This window comes from Balaenoptera borealis, assembly GCF_965194805.1.
Source record: "Balaenoptera borealis genome assembly, chromosome: 15".
Lineage (NCBI taxonomy): Eukaryota > Metazoa > Chordata > Mammalia > Artiodactyla > Balaenopteridae > Balaenoptera > Balaenoptera borealis.
In genome coordinates, this window is record NC_138871.1 from 5,022,033 (window position 1) to 5,050,004 (window position 27,972).

The window sequence follows — 27,972 nt, forward strand, 5'->3', positions numbered from 1 at the left end:
TTCTACCTCTGATGTTTCACGTGGTTACCTTCAAAGTGAAGCACAGGTGTACCTCACTGTTCTCTCGCTGACAGGGAGCTCAAACCCAGCAGCACGCTTTATCTATAAAATAGCGATGATTAGACCCACTTTTCAGAGGTGACATTTGTAAAACCTCTTTTGCAGAGCGCCTGACAATAATAGAAACTTGATGAGCACAGTTTGTTACCATCATCTTATGACTAATTCTTCCTTGCCACAGTATTTAATATTGCAGATAGCTTTGCAGTGAGAATATCCTTAGATATTCATGCCATTAGCCACAAGCCACAGGTAATGGACTCTTTCAATTGTTTTTGTTTTTTTTTTATGAGCTGAAACAATTCCTCTACCAATTCATTACCTCATCCTGAGCAGGTATGAAACAATGCTTTGAGTGCAACGGATGCATTGCTCAGTTCGAACTAGTTGAATTGTACCCTCAATTGATTTGATCTTCAGACAAGGATGTGATGTTCATTCAGAAGAGTAGCAGGGCAATACATTTTATTAAAGATTTCATATACGAATGTATATATAATATAATGCATAGTAATATTATTTGTTCTAACTAACTAGCTGATCATTTCCCATTGAACGTAACCTGCAGCTAGTTTCCCAGTAAGAATGAGGTGATGTGGCAGGTGTAGGCCAATGTCAGTGGACATGCACATATGGAGACCCATTTGCGATACATTAGAGGGTCTCTCTGTTCCTTCTTCAAGTCAGTCTATCTTAAATCAAATTCAGAGAATCACAACGTCACAGGGTTGGAATGGAACCTAAGGTTTGGCTATCACTTGAGCAGAGTAATAAGCACCCTCCTACACATGGGGCAATAATTAACACTTTTCAGGCCTCACAATTTACGTGCGAGCGTGCATGCACGTACGTGCGTGCACACACACACACACACACACACACACACACACAAAACGGCCGTAATCACACCCCCCCCCCCAACCCAGCCAGCACCGGTCAACTTGGCTCTGGACAGCACCCCTCTAGAAACATCCCACCCACAAGTCACCCATCTTAGTCTCACACCCAGTGTTCAGATATCTTCATATTCTTGCCAAGAGTTTATTCAGATCAGACTTGAGGGAACTCATTCCCTCCAAGGCAGCCCATTCCAAATTGTAGGCCTACCAGCCAATCCCTCCTTCCTAAAAGGAAGAGGAAACCTCAGCCATGTAGGGATTCTTGTTCCATCCTTCGGATCCATAGAAAGAAGAATGCAGTCTTCCACGTTGCCACACATGCAATGTCGCCAGAGCTCCTGCAACCATTGATCGCTCCAGACCTAGTACCTGAAATCAGGGCCTCCAACAGCCCGCAAATCAACTAAGCTGCTGACCTCTCAAACATGGAGAACATGGGACCTTCATCCCTGACATTCTAAGTGTTAGGCTTGTGTTAACATCACCTGTGGTCTGGTTTGGCTTGTACATGTTTGTTTTGCTTTGGTTTTCATTCTGGGGTTTCTGCACACCAACACCCTAAATGTTTTTTTTTTCACTTTTGTAGCCACTAAGCATATTTTTTCCACCAGGGTTTAGGCATGTTCCTTATTGGAAGTGAAGGGTCTTACATTTATCCTTAGTCAATGTCATCTGGTAAAAGATGGTGAGTTAAAGAGGTCATTTATCTGGGAGGCAGAACATCTGGGCTCCCTTCTCAGCCCTCTTGCTAACTAGCTGAGAATTGTAACAAATTTGGGGGCAAGGGCTGCCCCCCACAGGTACAGTGAATGTTGACTGAACCTTTCAACCACATTATTTAACTTGCAGATAAATATTTATCACAGTGATACCCTTTGTGTCTATCAAGTTCACAAAGATTTTTAAATGACTCTTTTCAGTGTCACACACTTCCTATGGGAAAGCAAAGCAAATGTCTCTACAGAACACAATTAGTGAAGAACATGAAAAGGTCCATTGCCCTCTGGCCCATTGATCCTAAGAATCTATGCTAAGCTAATCATCAAGGAAGTGGACAAAGATATTTGGGCAAAGATGACTACTTCATTTTGACCCCTGAGAGCTACAAACTGGAAATAATCTAGATGTACAACCAAAGCAGAAAAGCTAAAGTATAGAGCATCCACTTGATAAACTGAATGATCATTCATAGATCATATTTTAAATAATAGTAATGTGGGCAAATATTTTTACTAAGTTTAAAAAGTTAAGGTGTTAAACTGCATATATTATATGATCTCAATTATATCCATAGAACTACAATGAAATGTTAATAATTATCTCTAGTTGTTAGTTTTTTCTTCCTTATACTTTTCAGAAATTTCTGTGTTCTCTCAAACCTACATTGCTTCTATCATACAAAAAAGTATTTTTAATTTATTTAAGAAAAATGTTCCTAATACAATCAACTCACAGAGGGATTTCTGTCCCAAGTTCCTAAGACCTCCCTCTCTGACCCTTTACTCCCTGCTAATTTGCCTTCATAAAAATACCCACCCCTCCATCAACACTTTACGCCTTAGTGTTCTCCCATTTAAAAATCTCCAAGAGCTCGCATATACCAACTCCAGATAATAAAGTCCAAATGTTTCAGCCAGGGATTTAAGACCATCTATTGTATGAGTTCGTTTCCTGAGCGGCTTTCTCTCCACACTACACTCTATGACTAGTTTGTTTTGAACTTGGAAATTTTCTCAGTGTCTAATATGTTAGGCACATAGAACTTTTAAAACAATCCGAAAGTCAACTTGAGAGCAAAAATATTCCCCTATTTTAGAATTTGATGAAAGACTGGGAACCACTTGGGGGAAACATAAGACTTCAGAAGCAATTAAGTGTAGTGTGGACGGAAGGATTATGGAATATCATGTAACAATAAAGTACTTAAAAGGCTACTGTCCACAACTAAAAGGCACATGGGAGGCAGGAATCTGTCTCAGGCTAAGAGGGATAAGCGACGTGAGATGGCTGAGGAGGGAAAAATTGAGTAGCCAGGCACGATTCACCACGTGAGCAAAGGCAGAAAAGGGTTCACACTACGGCCGTTAAACATGCAATACACTCGCACTGAAGACGTCCGAGGAATCTCGTTCCAGGATGTGTTTAATGAAAGGAAAACCAGTGAACACTGCAGACTGGTATCAGTGCAACTCATCTCAGACCCAGAAACAGGAACTAAGTGACACTTGGGGTCACTTTCAGGTCAAAGGTTCTGAGAAAAACAGGCTTCCTTGACTTTCACTCTGAGTAAAGTCATCTCCCCGCTGGCTGAGCCCAGAGCAAGTCAACAGGATCCTGTGAGTCTTGATGACTCAGGTGGTCCAGACTCAACTGGTCTGACAGCTGAAATTTGTAGTGATTGCTGCCTTTGTGTTTGGGCAGCAGATTTAAGGTGAACATACAGGATGTATGAACTTTAAACAGCCAGACCTTCCCTAGAAGGCATCTGAGCCGTGCATGTTAAGACAAGCATGTGTGGAGATTAAAAATTAATATTCACTTTAAATATTGTCATCTATTTCCTATAGCTCTTCCTCTCCCTAAAACCAACACACACACACACACACACACACACACACGTACTTTAGTTGCAAAATAAATGTTAGTGCAACAAAAATGTCCCTCCCAGCTGTCTCCCCATGTACATTTTTTCAGGGGGTGTCTATTTTTTCCCTGTTTTTTGAATTCTTGCTCTTGTCATGATTCACCTGTGCATTTTATTTTAGTAAGAAAGGACTTCCCCCTTCTACTCCCAGATCATTCTCTTCCCCACCTGCTACCCTCTCTGTGGCCTCCACATTAAGCCAAACTCACCACACTCACAGATTCTTGCCTCAAAGGGGAAAAGGTTTTCTTTTGACAAACTAGCTTATGGAAATCTCTGATTTTCTAACTGTATGCTATTTATACTTAGCCCTTCAGTGAATGTTTGTGAAACCTACTGTATCGTAAACACCAAGCCAGGTCCCGACTTGCTAAAATTGGATTAAATAGAAGCTATTATCATTTTTAGAAGCTGACACCAGGACTATCTGCCCTCCTCTCCCTCCACTCCCCAATCCCCAAAATTTGAAAAAGATTCATTCTGGATTAAACGAATTTACTCTTTTACTTGTACTGATCAAGAGGTAAAACTAAGAAAATATATTGAGATTCTGTCTCAGATATTGGACGTAGACTTTCTGTCATAGGGAAAAACCTTTGTATTCAACTACAAGTTAATCACTAAATGGGTGTTGCCTGTAAGCGTTAATTATACATCATGGTCCATCTCTGGGAACCCTGCCTCTCAGGTAATGATCATGAAGCTAAAAATACCTCTGTTTAGCTCACCGGAGACATCCTGACCAGGCCCACCTGTGAATGCCTGCAGGACAGGAGAAGTTAACACCTCCCCTCTGCAGCTCACCTGACCCAGGAAGTGTTTGACTTGACTCCCGCCCTTTGAGTATAAAAGAAGCGTGAATTCTAACTCAGGCAAGGTGGTGTTTTGGGGGTGGGAGTCTGCTATCTTCTCGGTCTGCTGGCTTTCCGAATAAAGTCGCTAGTTCTTGCCCCAACAGCTCGACTTTCAATTTATTGGCCTGTCACGTGGTAAGTAGTAAAGTTTGGACTTGGCAACAGATTTTGCTGAAACCCACCAGGGGCCTTGCTGCTCCTGGCCAGCTGATCGCAGCCTGGGAATTTGGGGGTAAGGCCCTGGCCGCTGCCGGGACTGCTTGTCCGAGGATCTTCCCGTCAACATTCTGGCCGCCCCAGCGCCTGGCAATTGGAGCAAGGAATCAACATTTGGGAGCCGAAGGCCTCCACGCAGTGGGGTAAGTTGCTCTGGTGTGTGCAGCCAGAAACCTCTCCGTTTGGGGCTTTTATTCTGCGGAATAAGCCAGTTTGTTTTGTATTTGAGTGGGGCACCCTGTTGCAGAGAGGAAAGAGTTGCTGGGCTTTTACCCAATTTGTGAACCAGTTCATTTGCTTCTTCGGTTTTTTTAAAATGTATTTTATTGAAGTTTAGTAGATTTACAATGTTGTGTTAATTTCTACTGTACAACAAACTGTTTCAGTTATATATATATGTGTGTGTACATGTATATATGTTGTTTTTCATAATCCATTCCATCATGGCTTATTACGGGGTATTGAATTTAGCCCCCTGTGCTCTACAGTAGGACCTTGTTGTTTATCCACCCCATATATAATAGTTTCCACCTGCTACTCCCAAACTCCCACTCCATCCCTCCCCCACCTCCCTATCCCTTGGCAACCACCCGTCTGTTCTCTACATCTGTGAGTTCTCCTGTTTCATAGATAGGCTCATTTGAGTCATATTTTGGATTCCACAAATCAGTGATATCACACGTTATTTGTCTTTCTCTATCTGACTTACTTCCTTTAATATGATCTCTAGTTCTATCCATGTTGCTGCAAATGGCATTTCATTCATTTTTATGGCTGAGTAATATTCCATTATATATATGTACCACATCTTCTTTATCCGTTCATTTGTTGATGGACATTTAGATTGCGTCCATGTCTTGGTTATTGTGAATACTGCTGCTGTGAACATTGGGGTGCATGTATCTGTCTGAATTAGAGCTTTGTCTGGATAATATGCCCAGGAGTGGGATTGCTGGATCATATGGCAACTCTATTTTTAGTTTTTTGAGGAACCTCCATACTGTTCTCCATAGTGGCTCCACCAATTTACATTCCCACCAACAGTGTAGGAGGGTTCCATTTTCTCTACAACCTCTCCAGCATTTGTTATTTGTAGATGTTTTAATGATGGCCGTTCTGACCAGATTGAGGTGGTACATCATTGCAGTTTTGATTTGTATCTCTCTAAAAATTAGTGATGTTGAGCATCTTTTCTTGTGCCTATTGGCCATCTGTATGTATGTATTCTTTAAAAAAAGGTCTTTTCGGTCGTCTGCCCATTATATGATTGGGTTTTTCTTTTGATATTGAGTTGTAGGTGCTGTCTGTGTATTTTGGAAATTAATCTCTGCTCGGTTACATCATTTGCAAATGTTTTTTCCCATTCCTTAAGTTCTTTCCATTATGTTTATGACTTCCTTGGCTGTGCAAAAGTTTCCAAGTTTAATTAGTTCCCATTTGTTTATTTTTGCTTTTATTTCTATTGCCTTGGGAGACTGACCTAAGAAAACATTGGTACAATTTATGTCTGACAGTGTTTACCTATGTTCTCTTCTAGGAGTTTTATGGTGTCATGTCTCATTTAAATCCTTAAGCCATTTTGAGTTTATTCTTGTGTATGGTGTGAGGGTGTGTTCTAACTTTTCATTTTGTCTGTACTGTTTCCACGTTTATTGCTAAAAAAATTTTGTGATATTTAAAACTTCTACAGATGTCGAATAGAGAAAAGGAATAGAAGTAAAAAAGCCCTGGCTGTAGGACATTCCCAGGGAGAAGAGAAAGGTTCCACTTGGTTCCTAAAATCACCAAAAGCCCCAGTCCAGAAATCAGCCAGGTTGCCTGATGCCCAGGCAGAAAGGCATCCTGTTAATGGTTAGAGATGATCAATTGCTATTGATGGTTCTATGGTGGCTATTCTGTGAAGAAGAGGGAAAGAATGATGAAATTCTTTACGTACAAGCATTTCTGCGATTACATCAGGGAAAATAAGAAAAGGAAGGTAATGAGGGTGAGGATATATTGCTTCAGACCTTAACTCCTCCAGCTGACGTAGGTGTCCCTGCCACTGTAGCCATCATTCCACTATACCCACCCCTCCACCACCTTCCGTGTCTCTCCAGGTCCAGTTCCTGACACTGGGGCTCACGGCTGTCCATCCTTACAGGGATCAATTAGAAAATCCTGCGTTAGTTCCTGGAGCACAGGGATTTGGTCTGGTATCGGCTTCTAAGACTCAAAAGGGCACCCAGTTTGAGCCAGGAGTCACTCCCGGGGCAGGATAGTGTACTTTATGCTGTCATCTCACAGGGGGCCTAAATGCAAATGACCAGCTGGCTGGGTTTCTCAGGCTTGTTTAATTGGAAAGATCGAAACCCTCCTTACAGGGAGGATCTTCTACACGTGAAGCCCACTTAGCAGCACCCACAGGTAAACCAAATTGGGACCCTAATAAAGGACAAATGCCCTTATTAGAGTACTCCCAGAAGTGCATGGTGGCAGTTTTTTGAAAAGGGAAACCAAAGCAAAAGAATTTGAACAAAATTCAAGAAATTAAAAAAACGGAGACCTCTTCGAATTTTTGGAAAATCTTTATCAGGCCTACAGACATTATACTAATGCAGATCTTGAGGCCCCTGAAAATATTAGAATGGTAAATTTGACCTTTTCTGAGGAAGGGGTGCAAAGTTCCTCAGATATTGGGAGAAAAGTTGCAAAATTTAGAGCATTTGGAATGAACCTAATGCGCTTTCTCCATTGGTAAATGTTCCTTTTAAGTGCTCAACAGAGAACAGACACAGAAGAAAAATATACAAAACAAAAACTTCACTTTTTTGGCAGTGACACTGGATTCCCGGAAGGCAAGTAACCCAAAGAGACGTAAGCCACTACTGGGGAAGAAACAATGCACTTACCGTCAGGAGAAATAACATTGGAATTCAGGTTGCCCTAGGCTAAAACATAAGAGGAAAAACAACAAAAGATGAGAGCTTCTGGCATGGTAGACAGAGACTAACACTCTGAAGAATGAACAGGGAGTCCTGGGGCTCCCTTGGACATGAGGTGCCTAATTCCCCAAAGGAGCCCTGGGAAAAAATGACAGTGGGGATTGAGCTGATTGACTTTTCTTTTTTTTTTTTTTTTTAAGGTTTTTTAAATTTAATGTGAGCCATTTTTAAAGACTTTATTAAATTTGTCACAGTGTTGCTTCTGTTTTATGTTTCGGTTTTTTGGCCACGAGGCATGGGGGATCTTAGCTCCCCAACCAGGGATTGAACCTGCACCCCTTGCTTTGGAAGGTGAGGTCTTAACCACTGGAGCGCCAGGGAAGTCCCTGATTAATTTTTGATAGACCTCACCTTAAAGTGTTTTCACCAGAACAGCTTGACATTGGAGTCCCACCAGAACATGCTTTCAGCCTACAGATGGTGCTCGTGAAAACCTTTGCAAAGGAGTCACAGCTCTCTCCTCCTGAGGTGTACGAAAAGCACAGGGTGTGTGTAGGGTTGTGTACAGTCTTGTGACATCTGGTGATTTTTCTTTAGATACTTTCTTTTTCACACAGTGTGTTCATGAGATTACTGAAGGTAGAGCTAGGGACAGTATCTGGTCATCTGTTAATTACTTACTCTTCTACGTTGATTTACAGAAAGAACCAATAGATTAGGCAAGATATTGTGTGATCAAATATTTGAAAGATGTACTAGGGCTGGAGACTAGTAGAGCATGGGGGCATCTGGTTTAAGGTTAGTAACAAGGCAATAGGGTGCCTCCTGCAAAGAGAGCTTTCCTGCCAAAAGCTGCTTGTAAATCCCCTTTGTCAGAACATCATTCCATTTCTATGAGATTATGGGTGAAGGTCCATCTTTAACTTCTTCCTGCTGACAGAGGGCACCGTATTCTTAGACTGGAAGATGTCGATGTGGGTTTGTAGCATCTCTTGGCTGACAGTTGTAGTTGCCCACTTACATATATGGGCAGAACAAGCTGCAATTATTCAGACGCCCACAAATATATAGATTATGAGCAATAGTGTTAATACCATTGTCTTAAGGCCAGTTCTTGGAATTGTGCTAGCAATAGGCTCAGTATTGCTCAAGATGGAGCAGCTTGTGTCATGGCCGCAGTCTGGTCATCAGGCAGTTGGCTTTTTCCTCTGGTAGCAGTTACAGTATCTGTAAAACAACTCGGGAATATGTATCAGACACTGAGTCTGTGACCCAATTTTCCTAATCATTAGTGGCTTCCGCCTGCTCTTTTGAGACTCAGCTTTTCTATAAACAAGAAGCATGCGACATGGAGGGGCTTTTGTACTGGGGCGGGGGAGGGTGGCCTGCAGGGTTCTGATTGGTTCCATCCCCCCTTTGCTTGATACCCCTTAATCCTGAGTAGGGACAGATGCAGAACAACAATAACAAAAAAGAGTAATGTTTTGGATAGAGAGATTAATCACAAACTTGACTGAGGAACCCACAGGGTCCTGTTCAGTTTCACCAGCAGACACTTTTTTCAGAATGGCTGGTGGTGTTTCAGTCTGACACAACTCAGGGAATTCAAGTTCTTGGCAATACACGATTGTATATGGAATGACATCCACATGGCCACCCAGTTTTACCTTGGTTGTCTGAACCACAGCTACTCCATTTTGACTTTCAATTACGTTTCTCTCCTTAATGGACAAAGCAGGTGTCGCCATTAATGATTTTAGTGCTTTTGTAGATATGAGGAGATGCAAGAATTTGGGCTCCTGAAAGCTTCTTCTGAAAATATCTCACTATCTGAAGGCCTGTTCTGCCAGTTTTTCTCAGAACACGGAGTGCCTCATTGCTGATCTTCACCCTGAACTCCTTTCAGGGTGTGTTGAAGGTCAGCAACGGCAGTGGCTTGTGACTTAATCCTTGCAGAGGCAGATGGCAAGTGCCAAGTTTTGGTCGGCAGGGGCCCCTCATGGTGATAAATTCGACCATGGTTTGGAAGGCATTTCATGACCATTTCATCCCATGGTGCTAGGAATGTTCATTCCTAGGTCAGGCGAGGATTTTAATAGGCCACTCAAAGTGCTATTACTGGACTAGGCCTTATTACTAGTAGCCAAAAGTCTCTGGACCACCTGTCTTACTAGTCTGTTATGGCCCAGGAAGAAATTCCCTCTTGTTGCGTCTTCTCATATCTAGAGCTACACTATTACAATCACTGATCTTACATGGAACTATATATCTGGTCAGCTGTTTCAAGTCACACAGTCGTCATTATTTTTATCGAGGTCTCAGCCACGCATTTTTATTTTTAATGTATTTTTTTAAACGCATTGTTTACTTTGTTTTTATTTATTTATTTATTTTTGGCTGTGTTGGGTCTTCGTCTCTGTGCGAAGGCTTTCTCTAGTTGTGGCAAGCGGGGGCCACTCTTCATCGCGGTGCGCGGGCCTCTCACTATCGCGGCCTCTCTTGTTGCGGAGCACAGGCTCCAGACGCGCAGGCTCAGTAATTGTGGCTCAAGGGCCTAGCTACTCTGTGGCATGTGGGATCCTCCCAGACCAGGGCCCGAACCCGTGTGCCCTGCATTGGCAGGCAGACCCTCAACCACTGCGCCACCAGGGAAGCCCCTCAGCCACACATTTGGTAATAGAAGAATCAACAATTTTGTAAAACAAATTTTAAAAATCTACAAATAATATATCCGGTAAGTTCATAAGTAGCAATTTAAGAACTTCCATCAGGTGCAGCTCAGTATATCCCCAGGTCATCTGACTTAGTCTGCTCTATACCACTGCTTATCTTTAAGGGAAATTATACATTGGCATTGTCCATAGGGCACACAGCCCAATTTCCTAGTGTTACTAGGCTGGTTATCCTTAGTGTGGTTTAATTGTTCCCAACATAAGGGAGCCTTTAAACTTAAATGACCATAGCCTGGTGTTAATCACATAAATCCATCCCATAATTGTGGGAGGTTATATATATTTTTTTCATTTAACAAACGTTTATTGAAAGCCATGTGCTAGGCACCAGGGACACAAAGATGACTAAGACATGTCCTCATCTTCAAGCTTAGTCTATTAGAAGAGCAAACATGTAAAATTACTAGGTAAGGAATAATGTACAATGATAACAGCAATGGATTGAAGCATATTAAAAAATGTTTAAGTCTAGGCATTCATAATGATACCAAAACCAAAGCAAAACAAAAAACCCTAACAGGTCACCACTGGTGAATGCTAGTAAACCAATTCATTATTCTGAAAATTGATGAATCAAAAGAAAGAATCAAGCATTTATCCTGACTTTCTTATATGAACTATACAACTGGGTAATCACATAGTAGATAAGGGAGAGTTTCTCTTTATAGAAGTATTCCATCTAATAAATAAAGAATAACAGATTAGAATATCACTATTTTGCAGCTCTTAATGATTTAATGGATCTAAGCAAAGATCATTAATAGCTACTGACATCACAAAAAGAGAGTCAATACCTCCTGATAGAAGTACTTACCACTCTTGAAGTCTGAGCAAACTTCTAAATTTAAGTACCAATTTAAGGGAAATGCAGAAGGGAAAGGAACATACTAAAGGCACCACAGAGATGTGATCAGCAAAATTCAGACTGAAGGAAACTACAAGAGAAATGACCCAGTTTTCACAAGAAAAAGTTACAAAAGAAAAAAAGAGAGATGGACAGTCTTAAAAGATAAATCAACCAACTGTACTGTACAAATTTATTTGCATTCCAATGCAAACACACTAGAAAAAAAAGTATGTATGTATGATACAATTGGGGAAATGCAAACACTCACTGGGTTTTGCTGCTGTTAAAGCATTATTGTTAAATTTTTAAGTATAAGAATGGAATTATGGTTATTCAAAGCCGTTATCTTTTAGAGATGTATATGGATATGTTTGTAGATGATGTTATAAAATGTCTAGAATTGGCATCCAATAATCCAGGGAACAGTCTGGAGTGAGTAGAGGTAGTACAAGGTGGGTGATGGGGTACATATTTTACATTGTCTACTATAAAAAACATTAAAAAGAAACAGTAAAGATCAAAATAACACGAGAAAGAGAGAGGCTGACTGTATGTAAAGCACTTAGGCTGTACATCACAAGTACTACTTATAATTATTATAAAGCTTAAGGATTGGATTAGATGACCTCTCAGGTACTTTTCAATTCTGAAAAGTCTAAAATGTTATGACTAGATTATTTTTAAAGGTCATTTTTATGTCTCAAATTCTTTGGTTCTTCCCCAGGGATATGGCTCAACTTTCTTCTCCCACTGGTTAAGAGTAGCACACAAAAACACTGAACAACAACTACTTTTAAAAAGCACACGAAGTGGAACTGACTCCCAGTTCAATGCTTGGAGGTTTTGGCTATCCCGCCCACCTCAGTTCTGGAGTCTGGCTGTCATACTGCTTAAATACTAGGTTAAACAGCCAGTACTGGTTAAACACATGGAAAATTTTGCTTTATCCAATGGTGATAACTCCTATGCTTCTTTTATCCTACACATAAACAGTTTGGGAAGAGTGGTCCAGAACCCCATGGAGATAGTGAGGCACTTTCAGGAGGTGCCTGAGATCAAAAGTATTTTTGTGGTAATACTAAGATGATATTTTCCTTTTTTACTCTCATCTCATAAGTGTACAGCGGGGTTTTCCAGAGGATACAAGATGTGTGGAAATTCACCAGATCAAATGCAAAAGCAGATATAAAATTCAAGCTGTGTTTGTTTGTTTCTTTGTTTGTTTATACTGCAGGTTCTTATTAGTCATCAATTTTATACACATCAGTGTATACATGTCAACCCCAATCGCCAAATTTAGCACACCATCATCCCCACCTCCCCACGGTTTTCCCCCCTTGGTGTCCATACGTTTGTTCTCTACATCTGTGTCTCAACTTCTGCCCTGCAAACCGGTTCATCTGTACCATTTTTCTAGGTTCTACATACATGCGTTAATGTACGATATTTGTTTTTCTCTTTCTGACTTACTTCACTCTGTATGACAGCCTCTAGATCCATCCACGTCTCCACGAATGACTCAATTTCGTTCCTTTGTAGGGCTGAGTAATATTCCAGTGTATATATGTACCACGTCTTCTTTAGCCATTCGTCTGTCGATGGGCATTTAGGTTGCTTCCACGACCTGGCTATTGTAAATAGTGCTGCAATGAACATTGGGGTGCATGCGTCTTTTTGAATTATGGTATTCTCTGGGTCTATGCCCAGTAGTGGGATTGCTGGATCATATCGTAATTCTATTTTTAGTTTTATAAGGAACCTCCATACTGTTCTCCATAGTGGCTGTATCAATTTACATTCCCACCAACAGTGCAAGAGTGTTCCCTTTTCTCCACACCCTCTCCAGCATTTGTCTTTTGTAGATTTTCTGATGATGCCCATTCTAACTGGTGTGAGGTGATACCTCATTGTAGTATTGATTTGCATTTCTCTAATAATTAGTGATGTTGAGCAGCCTTTCATGTGCTTCTTGGCTATGTGTATGTCTTCTTTGGAGAAATGTCTATTTAGGTGTTCTGCCCATTTTTGGATTGGGTTGTTTGTTTCTTTAATATTGAGCTGCATGAGCTGTTTATATATTTTGGAGATTAATCCTTTGTCCGTTGATTCATTTGCAAATATTTTCTCCCATTCTGAGGGTTGTCTTTTCGTCTTGTTTATGGTATCCTTTGCTGTGTAAAAGCTTTGAAGTTTCATTAGGTCCCATTTGTTTATTTTTGTTTTTATTTCCAATACTCTAGGAGGTAGACCAAAAAAATCTTGCTGTGATTTATGTCAAAGAGTGTTCTTCCTATGTTTTCCTCTAAGAGTTTGATAGTGTCCGGTCTTACATTTAGGTCTCGAATCCATTTGGAGTTTATTTTTGTGTATGGTGTTAGGGAGTGTTCTAATTTCATTCTTTTACATATAGCTGTCCAGTTTTCCCAGCACCACTTATTGAAGAGACTGTCTTTTCTCCTTTGTATATATTTGCCTCCTTTGTCACAGGTTAGTTGCCCATAGGTGCGTGGGTTTAATCTCTGGGCTTTCTATGTTGTTCCATTGATCTATGTTTCTGTTTTTGTGCCAGTTTATATTGTCTTGATTACTGTAGCTTTGTAGTATAGTCTGAAGTCAGGGAGTCTGATTCCTCCAGCTCCTTTTTTTTCCCTCAAGACTGCTTTGGCTATTCGGGGTCTTTTGTGTCTCCATACAAATTTTAAGATGATTTTTTCTAGTTCTGTAAAAAATGCCATTGGTAATTTGATAGGGATTGCATTGAATCTGTAGATTGCTTTGGGTAGTATAGTCATTTTCACAATACTGATTCTTCCAATCCAAGAACACGGTATATCTCTCCATCTGTTGGTATCATCTTTAATTCCTTTCATCAGTGTCTTATAGTTTTCTGCATACAGGTCTTTTGTCTACCTAGGTAGGTTTATTCCTAGGTATTTTATTCTTTTTGTTGCAATGGTAAATGGGAGTGTTTCCATACTTTCTCTTTCAGATTTTTCATCGTTAGTGTATAGGAATGCAAGAGATTTCTGTGCATTAATTTTGTATCCTGCAACTTTACCAAATTCATTGATCAGATCTAGTAGTTTTCTGGTGGCATTTTTAGGATTCTCTATGTATAGTATCATGTCATCTGCAAACAGTGACAGTTTTACTTCTTCTTTTCCAATTTGTATTCCTTTTCTTTCTTTTTCTTCTCTGATTGCCGTGGCTAGGACTTCCAAAACTATGTTGAATAATAGTGGTGAGAGTGGACATCCTTGTCTCGTTCCTGATCTTAGAGGAAATGCTTTCAGTTTTTCACCATTGACAATGATGTTTGCTGTGGGTTTGTCATGTATGGCCTTTATTATGTTGAGGTAGGTTCCCTCTATGCCCACTTTCTGGAGAGTTTTTATCATAAATGGGTGTCGAATTTTGTCAAAAGCTTTTTCTGCATTTATTGAGATGATGATATGGTTTTTAATTCTTCAATTTGTCAATATGGTGTATCACATTGATTGATTTGCATATATCGAAGAATCCTTGCATCCCTGGGATAAATCCCACTTGATCGTGGTGCATGATCCTTTTAATGTGTTGTTGGATTCTGTTTGCTAGTATTTTGTTGAGGATTTTTGCATCTATATTCATCAGTGATATTGGTCTGTAATTTTCTTTTCTTGTATCTTTGTCTGGTTTTGGTATCAGGGTGATGGTGGCCTCATAGAATGAATTTGGGGGTGTTCCTTCCTCTGCAATTTTTTGGAAGAGTTTGAGAAGAATGGGTGTTAGCTCTTCTCTAAATGTTTGATAGAATTCACCTGTGAAGCCATCTGGTCCTGGACTTCTGTTTGTTGGAAGATTTTTAATCAGAGTTTCAATTTCATTACTTGTGATTGGTCTGTTCATATTTTGTTTCTTCCTGGTTCAGTCTTGGAAGGTTATACCTTTCTAAGAATTTGTCCATTTCTTCCAGGTTGTCCATTTTATTGGCATAGAGTTGCTTGTAATAGTCTCTTAGGATGCTTTGTATTTCTTTAGTGTCTGTTGTAACTTCTCCTTCTTCATTTCTAATTATATTGATTTGAGTCCTCTCCCTATTTTCTTGATGAGTCTGGCTAATGGTTTATCAATTATGTTTTATCTTCTCAAAGAACCAGCTTTTAGTTTTATTGATCTTTGCTATTGTTTTCTTTGTCTCTATTTCATTTTTTCTGCTCTGATCTTTATGATTTCTTTCCTTCTGCTAAGTTTGGGTTTTGTCTGTTCTTCTTTCTCTAGTTCCTTTAGGTGTAAGGTTAGATTGTTTACCTGAGATTTTTCTTGTTTCTCGAGGTAGGCTTGTATAGCTATAATCGTCCCTCTTAGAACTGCTTTTGCTGCATCCCATAGGTTTTGGATCGTCGTGTTTTCGTTGTCATTTGTCTCTAGGTATTTTTTGATTTCCTCTTTGATTTCTTCAGTGATCTCTTGGTTATTTAGTAACGTATTGTTTAGCCTCCATGTGTTTGTGTTTTCTACATTTTTCCCCCCTGTAATTCATTTCTAATCTCATAGCATTGTGGTCAGAAAAGATGCCTGATATGATTTCAATTTTCTTAAGTTTACTGAGGCTTGATTTGTGACCCAAGATGTGATCTATCCTGGAGAATGATCCGTGCGCACTTGAGAAGAAAGTGAAATCTGCTGGTTTTTGATGGAATGTCCTATAAATATCAATTAAATCTATCTGGTCTATTGTGTCATTTAAAGCTTCTGTTTCCTTATTTATTTTCATTTCGGATGATCTCCCCATTGGTGTAAGTGAGGTTTTAAACTCCCCCACTATTATTGTGTTACTGTCGATTTCTTGTTTTATAGCTGTTAGCAGTTGCCTTATGTATTGAGGTGCTCCTATGTTGGGTGCATATATATTTAAAATTGTTATATCTTCTTCTTGGACTGATCCCTTGATCATTATGTAGTGTCCTTCCTTGTCTCTTGTTACATTCTTTATTTTAAAGTCTATTTTATCTGATATGAGTATAACTACTCCAGCTTTCTTTTGATTTCCATTTGCATGGAATATCTTTTTCCATCCCCTCACTTTCAGTCTGTATGTGTCCCTAGGTCTGAAGAGGGTCTCTTGTAGACCGCATATATATGGGTCTTGTTTTTGTATCCATTCAGCAAGCCTGTGTCTTTTGGTTGGAGCATTTAATCCATTCACGTTTAAGGTAATTATCGATATATATGTTCCTATGACCATTTTCTTAATTGTTTTGGGTTTGTTTTTGTAGGTCCTTTTCTTCTTTTGTGTTTCCCATTTAGAGAAGTTCCTTTAGCATTTGTTGTAGAGCTGGTTTGGTGGTGCTGAATTCTCTTAGCTTTTGCTTGTCTGTAAAGCTTTTGATTTCTCCATCGAATCTGAATGAGATCCTTGCTGGGTAGAGTACTCTTGGTTGTAGGTTCTTCCCTTTCATCACTTTAAGTATATCATGCCACTCCCTTCTGGCTTGTAGAGTTTCTGCAGAGAAATCAGCTGTTAACCATATGGGATTTCCCTTGAATGTTGTTCTACGTTTTTCCCTTGCTGCTTTCAATGATTTTTCTTTGTGTTTAATTTTTGCGAATTTGATCACTATGTGTCTCGGTGTGTTTCTCCTTGGGTTTATCCTGTACGGGGTTGCTGCGCTTCCTGGACTTGGGTGGCTATTTCCTTTCCAATGTTAGGGAAGTTTTCGACTAATCTCTTCAAATATTTTCTCTGGTCCTTTCTCTCTCTCTTCTCCTTCTGGGACCCCTATAATGCGAATGTTCTTGCGTTTAATATTGTCCCAGAGGTCTCATAGGTGGTGTTCATTTCTTTTCATTCTTTGTTCTTTATTCTGTTCCACAGCAGTGAATTCCACCATTCTGTCTTCCAGGTCAATTAACCGTTCTTCTGCCTCAGTTATTCTGCTATTGATTCCTTCTAGTGTAGTGTTCATTTCAGTTATTGTATTGTTCATCTCTGTTTGTTTGTTCTTTAATTCTTCTAGGTCTTTGTTAAACTTTCTTGCATCTTCTCGATCTTTGCCTCCATTGTTTTTCCGAGGTCCTGGATCATCTTCACTATCATTATTCTGAATTCTTTTTCTGGAAGGTTGCCTCTCTCTAGTTCATTTAGTCGTGTTTCTGGGGTTTTATCTTGTTCCTTCATCTGGTACATAGCCATCTGCCTTTTCGTCTTGTCTATCTTTCTGTGAGTGTGGTTTTTGTTCCACAGGCTGCAGGATTGTAGTTCTTCTTGCTTCTGCTCTCTGCCCTCTAGTGGATGAGGCTATCAAAGAGGCTTGTGTAAGTTTCCTGATGGGAGGGACTGGTGGTGGGTAGAGCTGACTGTTGCTCTGGTAGGCAGAGCTCAGTAAAACTTTAATCCGCTTGACTGTTGATGGGTGGGGCTGGGTTCCCTCCCTGTTGGTTGTTTGGCCTGAGGCAACCCAACAGTGGAGCCTACCTGGGCTCTTTGGTGGGGGAAATGACAGACTCTGGGAGGGCTCGCACCAAGGAGTACTTCCCAGAACTTCTGCTGCCGGTGTCCTTGGCCCCACGGAGAGCCACAGCCACCCCCCGCCTCTGCAGGAGACCCTCCAACACTAGCATGTAGGTCTGGTTCAGTCTCCCCTTGGTCACTGCTCTTTCCCCTGGCTCCCGATGTGCACACTACTTTGTGTGTGCCCTCCAAGAGTGGAGTGTCTGTTTGCCCCAGTCCTGTCGAAGTCCTGCAATCAATTCCCCCTAGGCTTCAAAGTCTGATTCTCTAGGAATTCCTCTTCCCGTTGCTGGACCACCAGGTTGGGAAGCCTGAGGTGGGGCTCAGAACCTTCCCTCCAGTGGGTAGACTTCTGTGGTATAAGTGTTCTCCAGTCTGTGAGTCACCCACCCAGCGGTTACGGGATTTGATTTTACTGTGATTGTGCCCCTCCTACCGTCTCATTGTGGCTTCTCCTTTGTCTTTGGATGTGGGGTATCTTTTTTGGTAAGTTCCAGTGTCTTCCTGTCGATGATTGTCCAGCAACTAGTTGTGATTCTGGTGTTCTTGCAAGAGGGAATGAGAGCAGGTCCTCCTACTCCGCCATCTTGGTTCCTCCCTCAAGCCTCTCCTAAGACCTCCAAAAGTCTCATCTGATTATGGCATTAGATTGATGTCCAGAATCTTGATATCTAATTCAGGTCCAGGTGTGATTGAGGTTCCTCAGATGCAGTTCCTCAGGTACAGCTCCTGGAGTATAATTTCTCTTGATCATTCTTTTTTGCATAAGGTACTGTTCTTCCTGCTTCTACGCTGATGCATTCTCTGGAGGTTATATTCTTTGGCTGAAAATTTGCTTGTTGCTCTGACTGAGCTTGAGTAACTTTAGAAGAAAATTCACATTTATGGCCAGGGTCAGAGCAGGTATTATTAATTGTCCAGGTAAGGGAATCCCACCTAGTAATGGTCAGTAGTCTCCTGAACAGATATTATAATTTCTTTCTTCTAGAATAAATTTCCTAAGAGCCAAGCAATAAGAGCCATGGAGTGGAGAAATCCCCAGTGTAACCCATAAGCACTGGTTCTAGGTAATTGAAGATAACCCTAACAATTGGGATAAATTTAACTCTGCATAGATTGTGAAATACCTTTTTTTTTTTTAATAAGCAGAGGTGTGAGCAATTATCAAAGTAATTGGTATACAGGCGTGGTCTCACATGTTGGATAAGCTGTCCACTTCAGATGTCTTCTTATCCTGGTCTGGTCATTTCCCCTCTGAGCATTGTTTTTAAGGTGATTTTGAGGTCAACCATCCTCTCTATAGGCCAGTGCAGTGCACAGGCCCTTTCTAAGTGGAAATATTAATCCAAGAGTCAATTCTCATCACTTTTGCTGTGCATGAGCCAGTTAAGGGTATCTGATAAATGTCTTTCCATCTAGGTTGGAGAAAGGCTTTTAAATGATGCCTAATCTTCTGGTTGTAGGTCATGGGACATCTGCTCTCTATTCAAAGATAGATTACTGAGATAAGCTTCAGAAACAAACTTGGTGTCCTTTTACTAATTCCATTAAACTTTGCAACAATATAGCCTAACAGCAAGAAACTATCTGGGAAGCGAGTCATAGTAAATACATCTCAGTTGACAAAACTAGAATTTAACATTCTCTGAAACATATCCTTTTTCTGTCTAAAATTACCCTTATTTCTACCAAATATAGCCAAAGAAGAATTAGGTGTTTTGTTTTGTTTGCAAAGTGAGTCTGGTTACCTGATCATGTAGACTCTTTTAATCTGATTGTGCTAGAAGTTTCTGTAAGGAATCTTCAGATTAAATCTTTTCTTTTTTATTTTTTTATTGACATATAGTTCATTTACAATGTTGTGTTATTTTCAGGTGTAAAACAAAGTGATTCAGTTATACACATATATACATCTATTCTTTTTCAAATTCTTTTCCCTTAAGGTTATTACAAAATATTAAGTATAGATACTTGTGCTATACATGAGGTCCTTGTTGGTTATCTAGTTTATATATAGTAATGTATTTATGTTAATCCCAAACTCCTAATTTACCCCTCCCCACTTTCCCCTTTGGTAACCATAAGTTTGTTTTCTATGTCTGTGGGCATATTTCTGCTTTGTATATAGGTTCCTTTGTATCACTTTTTTTAGATTCCACATATAAGTGATATCATATGTTATGTGTCTTTCTCTGTCTGACTTACTTCACGTAGTTTGATAATCTCTAGGTCCATGTTGCTGCAAATGGCATTATGTCATTCTTTTTTTTAAGTCTGAGTCGTATTCCACTACCACATTTTCTTTATCCATTCATCTGTTGATGGACATTTAGGTTGCTTCCATGTCTTGGATATTGTAAGTAGTGCTGCTATGAACATTGGAGTGCATGTATCTTTTCAAGTTAGAGTTTTTGTGTTTTCTGGATATATATCCAGGATTGGGATTGCAGGATCATATGGTAATTCTAGTTTTTTAAGGAACCTCCCTACCGTTCTCCATAGGGGTGTACCAGTTTACATTCCCACCAACAATGTAGGAGGGCTCCTTTTTCTCCACACCTTCTCCAGCATTTATTATTTTTAGAATTTTGATGATGGCCATTCTGGTCAGTGTGAGGTGATACCTCACTGTCATTATGATTTGCATTCTCTAATAGTTACCGATGTTGAATACCCTTTCCTCTGCCTTTTGGACATCTGCATGTCTTCTTTGGAGAAATGTCTATTTAAATCTTCTGCCCATTTTTTGATTCAGTTTTTTGTTGATTTGACATTGAGTTGTATGAACTGTGTGTATATTTTGGAAATTAATCCCGTGTCAATTGTATCAGTTACAAACATTTTCTCCGTTCAGGAGGTTGTCTTTTGGTTTTATTGTTTCCTTTGTGCAAAATCTTCAAGTTTAATTGGTTCCCATTTGTTTACTTTTTTATTTCCATTACTCTGAGAGAAATCCAAAAAGGTATTGCTGCAATTCATGTCAAAGAATGTTCTGCCTATGTTTCCCTCTAAGTGTTTTATAGTAGCTGGTCTTACATTGAAGTCTTTACTCCATTTTGAGTTTACTTTTGCATATGGTGTTAGAGAAAGTTCTCATTTCATTCTTTCACATGTAGCTGTCCAGTTTTCCCAGCACCACTTTTGAAGAGACTATTTTCTCCATTGTATATCCATGCCTACATTGTTGTAAAACAATTGACCATTGTTGCACGGACATATTTCTGGTATTTCTATCCTATTTCATTGATTTTTGTCTGTTTTTGTGCCAGTACCATACTGTTTTGATGTCTAGCTTTGTAGCATAGTCTGAAGTCAGGGAGCCTGATTCTTCCAGCTCTGTTTTTCTTTCTTAAAATTGCTTTCTTTCTCAGGGTCTTTTGTGTTTCCATACAAATTTATAAATTTTTTGTTCTACTTCTGTGAAAAACATCATTGGTAATTTGATACGGATTGTATGGAATCTGTAGTTTGCCTTTGGGAGTATAGTCATTTTGGAAATACTGGTGTTTCTGATTCACAAACATGGTATATCTTTCCAACTGTTTGTGTCATCTTTGATTTCTGTCATCAGGGTCTTATTGTTGTGGAGTACAGGCCTTATGCCCCCTTACGTAGGTTTATTACTATGTATTTTATTCTTTTTGATGTGTGGTAAATGGCGTTGTTTCCTTAATTTCTGTTCCCGATCTTTCATTGGTAATGTATACAAATGCAGCAGATTTCTGTGTATTAATTTTGTATCCCGCAACTTTACCAAATTCATTGAGTTGTAGTAGTCTTCTGGTAACATCTTTAGGATTTTCTGTGTATACTTTCATGTCGTTTGCCAACAGTAACAGTTTTACTTTTCCAATTTGGATAACTTATTTATTATTCTTCTCTGATTGCTGTGACTAGGACTTCCAAAACTGTGTTGAATAAAAGTGGCGAGAATTGACATCCTTGTCTTGTTCTTGGTATTAGAGGAAATACCTTCAGCTTTTCACCATTGAGTATGATATTAGCTGTGGGTTTGTCATATATGGCCTTTATTATGCTGAGGTAGGTCCCATCTATGCCTGACTTTCTAGAGAGCTTTTATCATAAATGGATGTTGAATTTTACCCAAAGCTTTTTCTTCATCTATTGGGATGATCATATGGGTTTTATTCTTTACTTTGTTGATGTGATGTATCACACTGATTGTGTGGATATTGAAAAATCCATAAACTCTTGGGATAAATCCCACTTGATCATGGTGTATGATTCTCTTAATATATTGTTGAATTTGGTTTGCTTAGGATCTTGTTAAGAATTTTTTGCATCTATGTTCATCAGGGATATTGGCCTGTAATTTCTTTTCTTGTGGTATTTTTGTGTGGTTTTGGTATCCCGGTGATGGTGGCCTCATAGGACGAGTTTGGAAGTGTTCTTCCTCTGCAACTCTTTGGAATAGTTTCAGAAGCATTCGTGTTATCTTTTCACTAAATGTTTGGTTGAATTCACCTGTAAAGCCATCTGATCCTGGACTTTTGTTTGACATTGGTTTCAGCAGATTCAATTTCAATACTCGTTATTGGCCTGTTTGTATTTTCTATTTCATCCTGGTTCAGTATTGGGAGATTGTACCTTTCTAAGAATTTGTCCATTTCTTCTAGGTTCTCCATTTTATTGACATGTAATTGCTTGGAGTAGTCTACTATGGTCCTTTGTATTTCTGTGGTGTCCACTGTAGCTTCTCCTTTTTCATTTCTGATTTTATTGTTTTGGGTCTCTCCCTTTCTTTCTTGATGAGTCTGGTTATAGGTTTATCAATTTTGCTTATCTTTTTAAAGAACCAGCTTTTAGTTTCATTGATCTTTTGTATTTTCTTCATCTCTATTTCATTTGAAATTTCTGCTCTGAGCTTTATGATTTCTTTTCTTCTGCTAACTTCAGGTTTTGTTTTTCCTTCTTTCTCTACTTGCTTTAGGTGTAAAGACAGGTTGTTTGAGATTTTTCTTGTTTCCTGAGGTAAGCTTGTATTGCTCTAAACTTACCTGTTAGAACAGCTTTTCCTGCATCCCGTAGATATAGATCATTCTGTTTTCATTTTCATTAGTCTCTGGGTATTTTTTTGATTTCCTCTTTGATTCCTTCAGTGATCCATTGGTTGTTTAGTAGCATATTGTTTAGCCTCCACGTGTTTGTGATTTTTGCAGTTTTTTCTTGTGGTTGATATCTAACCTCATAGTGGTGTGGTCAGAAAAGATGCTTGCTATACTTTAAATTTTCTTGAATTTACCAAGGCTTGCTTTGTGGCCCATCATGGGATCTATCCTGGAGAATGTTCCGTGTGCACCTGAAAAGAATGTGTATTCTGCTGCCTTTGAAGGATCGCTATATAAATATCAATGATTCCTTCTGGACTAATGTGCCATTTAAGGCCTGTGTTTCCGTATTGATTTTCTGTCTGGATGATCTCTCCACTCGTGTAATTAAGATGTTAAAGTCCCCAACTATTATTGTGTTACTGTCAGTTTATCTTTTATGGCTGTTAACATTTACCTTATATATTGAGGTGTTCCTTTGTTGGGTGCATCTATGTTTACAATTGTTATATCTTCTTCTTGGACTGAGCCCTTAATCATTATGTAGTGTCCTTCTTTGTCTCTTGTAACAGTCTTTATTTTAAAGTCTATTTTGTCTGATGGGAGTATTGCAACTCCAGGTTTCTTTTGATTTCCATTTGCTTAGGATAGCTTTATCCATCACGTCACTTTCAGTCTGTATGTGTCTCTAGATCTGAAGTGGGTCTTTTGTAGACAGCATATATATGGGTCTTATTTTTGTATCCAGTAAGCCAGTCAATGTCTTTTGGTTGGAGCCATTTATCTGTTTACATTCAAGGTAATTATCAATATGTATGTTCTTAATGCCATTTTGTTAACTGTTTTCAATCTGTTTTTGTAGGTCTTATTTCCTCCTTTCCTCTTTTGTTCTCTTCTCTTGTGATTTGACTTTCTTTAGTTTTGTGTTTGGATCCCTTTTCCTTTTGTGTCTGTATATCTATTAAAGATTTTCTGTTTGCAGTTACCATGAGGTTTTGATATAGCAGTCTATATATATACATTACTGTATTAAGTTGCTGCTCTCTTAATATGAAATGCATTTCAAGTATTCTGCATTTTCCCTCTCCTCCTATCATGAGCACTGGTTTATATGTCATATTTATTTGTAGATAATTTCCTACCTTTACTTTATGTTTGACTTTACCGATGAGCTTTCCCATTTAAAAATTTTCTTGTCTCTAGTTTTGGCCTTTTCTGCCTAGTGAAGTTGCTTTAGCATTTGTGGTGCAGCTGGTTTGGTGGTGTTGAATTCTTTTAGCTTTTGTGTCTCTGTAAAGCTTTTTATTTCTCCATCAAATCTGAATGAGCACCTTGTTGGGTAGAGTATTCTTGGATGTAGGTTTTTCCCTTTCATCACTTTAAATACATTGTACCAGTCCCTTCTGGCCTGCACATTTTGCTGAAAAAATCAGCTGATAGTCTTATGTGGATTCTCTTGTATGTTATTTCTTGCTTCCCCCTTGTTGCTTTTAATCTTTTCTCTTAACGTTAATTTTTGTCAATTTGATTACTATGTGTCTCGGTGTATTCCTCCTTGGGTTTGTCCTGCTTGGGACTCTCTGTACTTACTGGATTTCGGTGACTGTTTCCTTTCCCACGTTAGAAAAGTTTTCAGCTATTATCTGTTGAAATATTTTATCTGAGCCTTTCCCGCTCTCTTTTCCTTCTGGGACCCATATAATGCAAATGTTGGTGTGTTTGATGTTGTCTCAGAGATGTCTTAAACTGTCCTCATTTCCTTGTATTCTTTCTCCTTTATTTTGTTCCACATAAGTGATTTCCACCACTCTTGTCTTTCAGCTCACTTATCTGTTCTTCTGCCTAATTTTTCTGCTGTTGATTCCTTCTAGTGCATTTTTCGTTTCAGTAACTGTAGTCTTCAACTCTCCTTGTTTGTATTTTATATTTTCTAAGTCTTTGTTAAAAACTTCTTGTAACTTCTCTTGCTCTACCTCCATTCTTTTCCAGAGTTCTTGGATCATCTTTACAATCATTACTCTGAACTCTTTCTCTGGTATATTGCCTTCTCCATTTCACTTCATTGTTCTTCTGAGGTTTTATTTTGTTCCACTTTCTGAAACATATTCCTTTGCTGTCTCATTTTGTCTAAATTTCTATTTGTTTTTTTATGTATATGGAAGGTTAGTTATGTTTCTTGTCCTTGGAGAAGTGGCCCTCTTGTAGGGGATGTCCTATGTGTCCTAACAGTTCCCTCCCCTCTCATCATCCAAGGGCCAGGTTCCAGCTGGTCCTGGGTAGGTTCTCACCTGTGTTTGCAGACTCATTGCTGCAGGCTGTGGGATCATAATTTTCTTGCTTCTGGTGTCTGCCCCCTTGGTGTGTGAGGCTGGTCTAGAGGCTTGTTCAGGCGTCCTGGTGTGAGGGTGCTGGTGCCTGCCCACTGGTGGCTGGAGCTAGGTCTTGGCCCTGTTGTGAGTCGGGTCCTGTTAAGTGGTGCTTCTAGAGGTGGCTGTGGGCTCAGAAAGTCTTTAGGCAGCCTGTCTGCTGATGGGTGGGACTGTTCTCTCCCTGTTGGTTGTTTGGCCTGAGGCATCTCAGCACTGGAGCCTTCAGGCTGTTGGGTAGGGTCAGGTCTTTGTGCAAAATGTAGACCTCCAGGAGAGCTCATGCTGATGAATATTCCCCGATAACTCTGTAAGCAGTGTCTTTTCCCCATTGTGAGCCACAGCCATCCCCTGCCGCCATAGGAGACCCTGCAAGACCAGCGGGTAGGTCTGGCCTATGCCCCTATGAAGTCACTGCTTTTTCCCTGGGGCCTGGTGCATGTGAGAACTTGTGTGTACCCTGCACTAGTGGAGTGTCTGTTTCCCCCAGTCCCGTGGAGCACCTGCAATCAAGCCTTGCTGGCCTTCAAAGCCAAATGCTCTGAAGGCTTCTCCTCCCTATGCCAGAACCCCAAGTTGGGGATCCTGACGTGGGACTCAGAACTCAATCCTGTGGGAGAACTTCTGTATATAATTATTCTCCAGTTTTGGGTCACTGACCCATGTGTTATGAGATTTGATTATATTGGCATTGTATCCCTCCTACCATCTCATTGTGGTTTCTTCATTGTCTTTGGGTGTAGAATATCTTGCTTGTTAGGTTCCAGTCTTTTTTAACGATGGTTCTAGAGCAGTTGTGGTTTTGCTATGCTTGTGAGGGGACGTGAGCTCAAGGTTCTTCTACTCCATCATCTTCTCGAGAATTCTAGTGTGGGTTTTTGAGAGCTTGTCTAATGAGTGAAACTGCAGGAGCACTGGGTAGATGGACCTTCGACTGTATTAGAGGTTCCCTAGCTTTCTCTACATTAGTATCATGTAGAGGATAAGCGTTTCATTGCTTCATGTTCTTGCCAATATTTGGTAATGTCAGACTTTTACACTGTACCAGCTTTTGCCAGTGCAATGATGGGAAAGCTATTGTGTGCATTTATTTTACAATTCTCTGATTACTAGGAAGATGGAACGCCTTTGCCTATGTTCACCTTTGTCCTCTGAAATTCCTTATCATGTTTTTCCCTTTCACCCACCTAGTTGTTTGTCTTCCTCTCATCAATTTGTAGAGAACTCGTTATATTCGACCTGTGATATTTTATGTGGTTACCTTCTTCAAAGGGAGGCACAGATGTACCTCACTGTGCTCTCCCTGAAAGGGAGTTGAAACCCAGCAGTGCCACTTACCTATAACATAGCAATGATAGACGGACTTTTCAGAGGTGGTATTTGTAAAAACTCCTTAAAAGAGTGCTTGACAATAATAGATACTTGCTGAGTACTGAGTTCTTTACCATCGTCCTACAAGCAACGCTTCCATGCCACAGTATTTAATATTGCAGATATTTTTGCAATGAGAATATTCTTAGAAGTTCATGCCATTAGTCACAAGCCACAGATAATGGACTCTTTCAATTCTTTTTTTAATCACCTGAAACAATTCCTCTAAAAATTCATTACCTCATCCTGAGAGCAGGTGTGAAGCAATGGTCTATATGTGATGGAGGCATTGATGACTTCGGATTGGTTGAATTTTACATTCAATTCGTTTGATATTCAGACAAGGATGTGATGCATATTCAGAAGAGTAGCAAGGCAACATATTTTAAAGATTTCGTATACAAATGTATATTGAATATAATGTATATTAACTATTTTTTTCGAACTAAATAACTGATTTCCCATTGAACATAATGTACAACTAGTTTCCCAGTGAGAATGAAGCAGGAATGTGTCCACAGGGCATGGCCAAATGTTCCGAAACTCATTGTGTGGGGAGTGGGGTCCTACCGAGATCTTTATACCTTCAAGCTTAAGTTCTTACCTTTTTCATTTTCTCTCTGGGAGGCTTGAGAATACACAGCAGCAATTCTGCAGTTGACTTTTGTTGCTGGAGGAAAATGAACTTCTAGAGATGGAAGAAGCAACAGGGGTGACAGGAAGATGATGCTACCACATTTAGTGTCCTGGGGTCCTCAGCTCCAGTCATCAGTTCATTCCCTCACTCATCAAATATTTACCCAGTCTCCTCCTTTGTGTCAGATGATACTACAAGTGTTGGAAACAGCTGGACAGAAGACAATCTCAGAGCTTACAGTATAGTGGCTACTGTGTTTGGGGGGGTGATAGATGTGGGGAAAAAGCACTGAATGAAAGCACTTAAAGAGATGATTTCAGGTTGGTGAGAACCATGAGGATATGAAATACGATGAAGAGGTAGAGAGTGTGTTGGGAGAGGCTTCACTGCAGAAGTGATTGTGGCCTGAGTAATGACAAGGAGATCCCCAGGTAGACATCTGGCGGAGACCTCTCTTCACAGAAGGAACAGCTGCGACGAAATATCTGAAGGAAGAAAGAGTGTGGAAATTTCTAAATAACAGAAATGAAGTCAGAGTGACCAGAATACAGTGAACATGTACGAGCGTTGGGTAAATACAGTCAGAGAGTAGCCAGGGCTGTACCGTACCGGGGCCTGTAGGCAATAGGAAGAAGGTTGGATTTTATTGTAGGCAAAATTGAAAGCTATTAGAAGATTTAAAGCAGAACAGAGAGAGAATGTTATCTACAGTTTTAAAATGTCATTCTGGCCATTAAAAGTCCACCAATATGGCTATGATTCCAGGCTGACAATACTAAGTGTTAATGGGGATATGGAAAAACTGCAGCTGTCATATGCTGCCAGTGGCGGTACAGATTGGCATGACCACTCAGGAACTC

General features: G+C 39.8%; 1 long non-coding RNA gene across 1 annotated transcript in view; it reads right to left on the minus strand.

Moving 5' to 3' along the window:
* Nucleotides 1–21,984: 21,984 nt before the first annotated feature.
* LOC309612107 overlaps nt 21,985–27,972 on the minus strand; it is a 28,604-nt gene continuing 22,616 nt past the window's right edge. Inside the window, exon 2 of the long non-coding RNA XR_014234945.1 lies at nt 21,985–23,880. This is a non-coding gene — a long non-coding RNA (uncharacterized lncRNA). The remainder of the gene's footprint in view (nt 23,881–27,972) is intronic.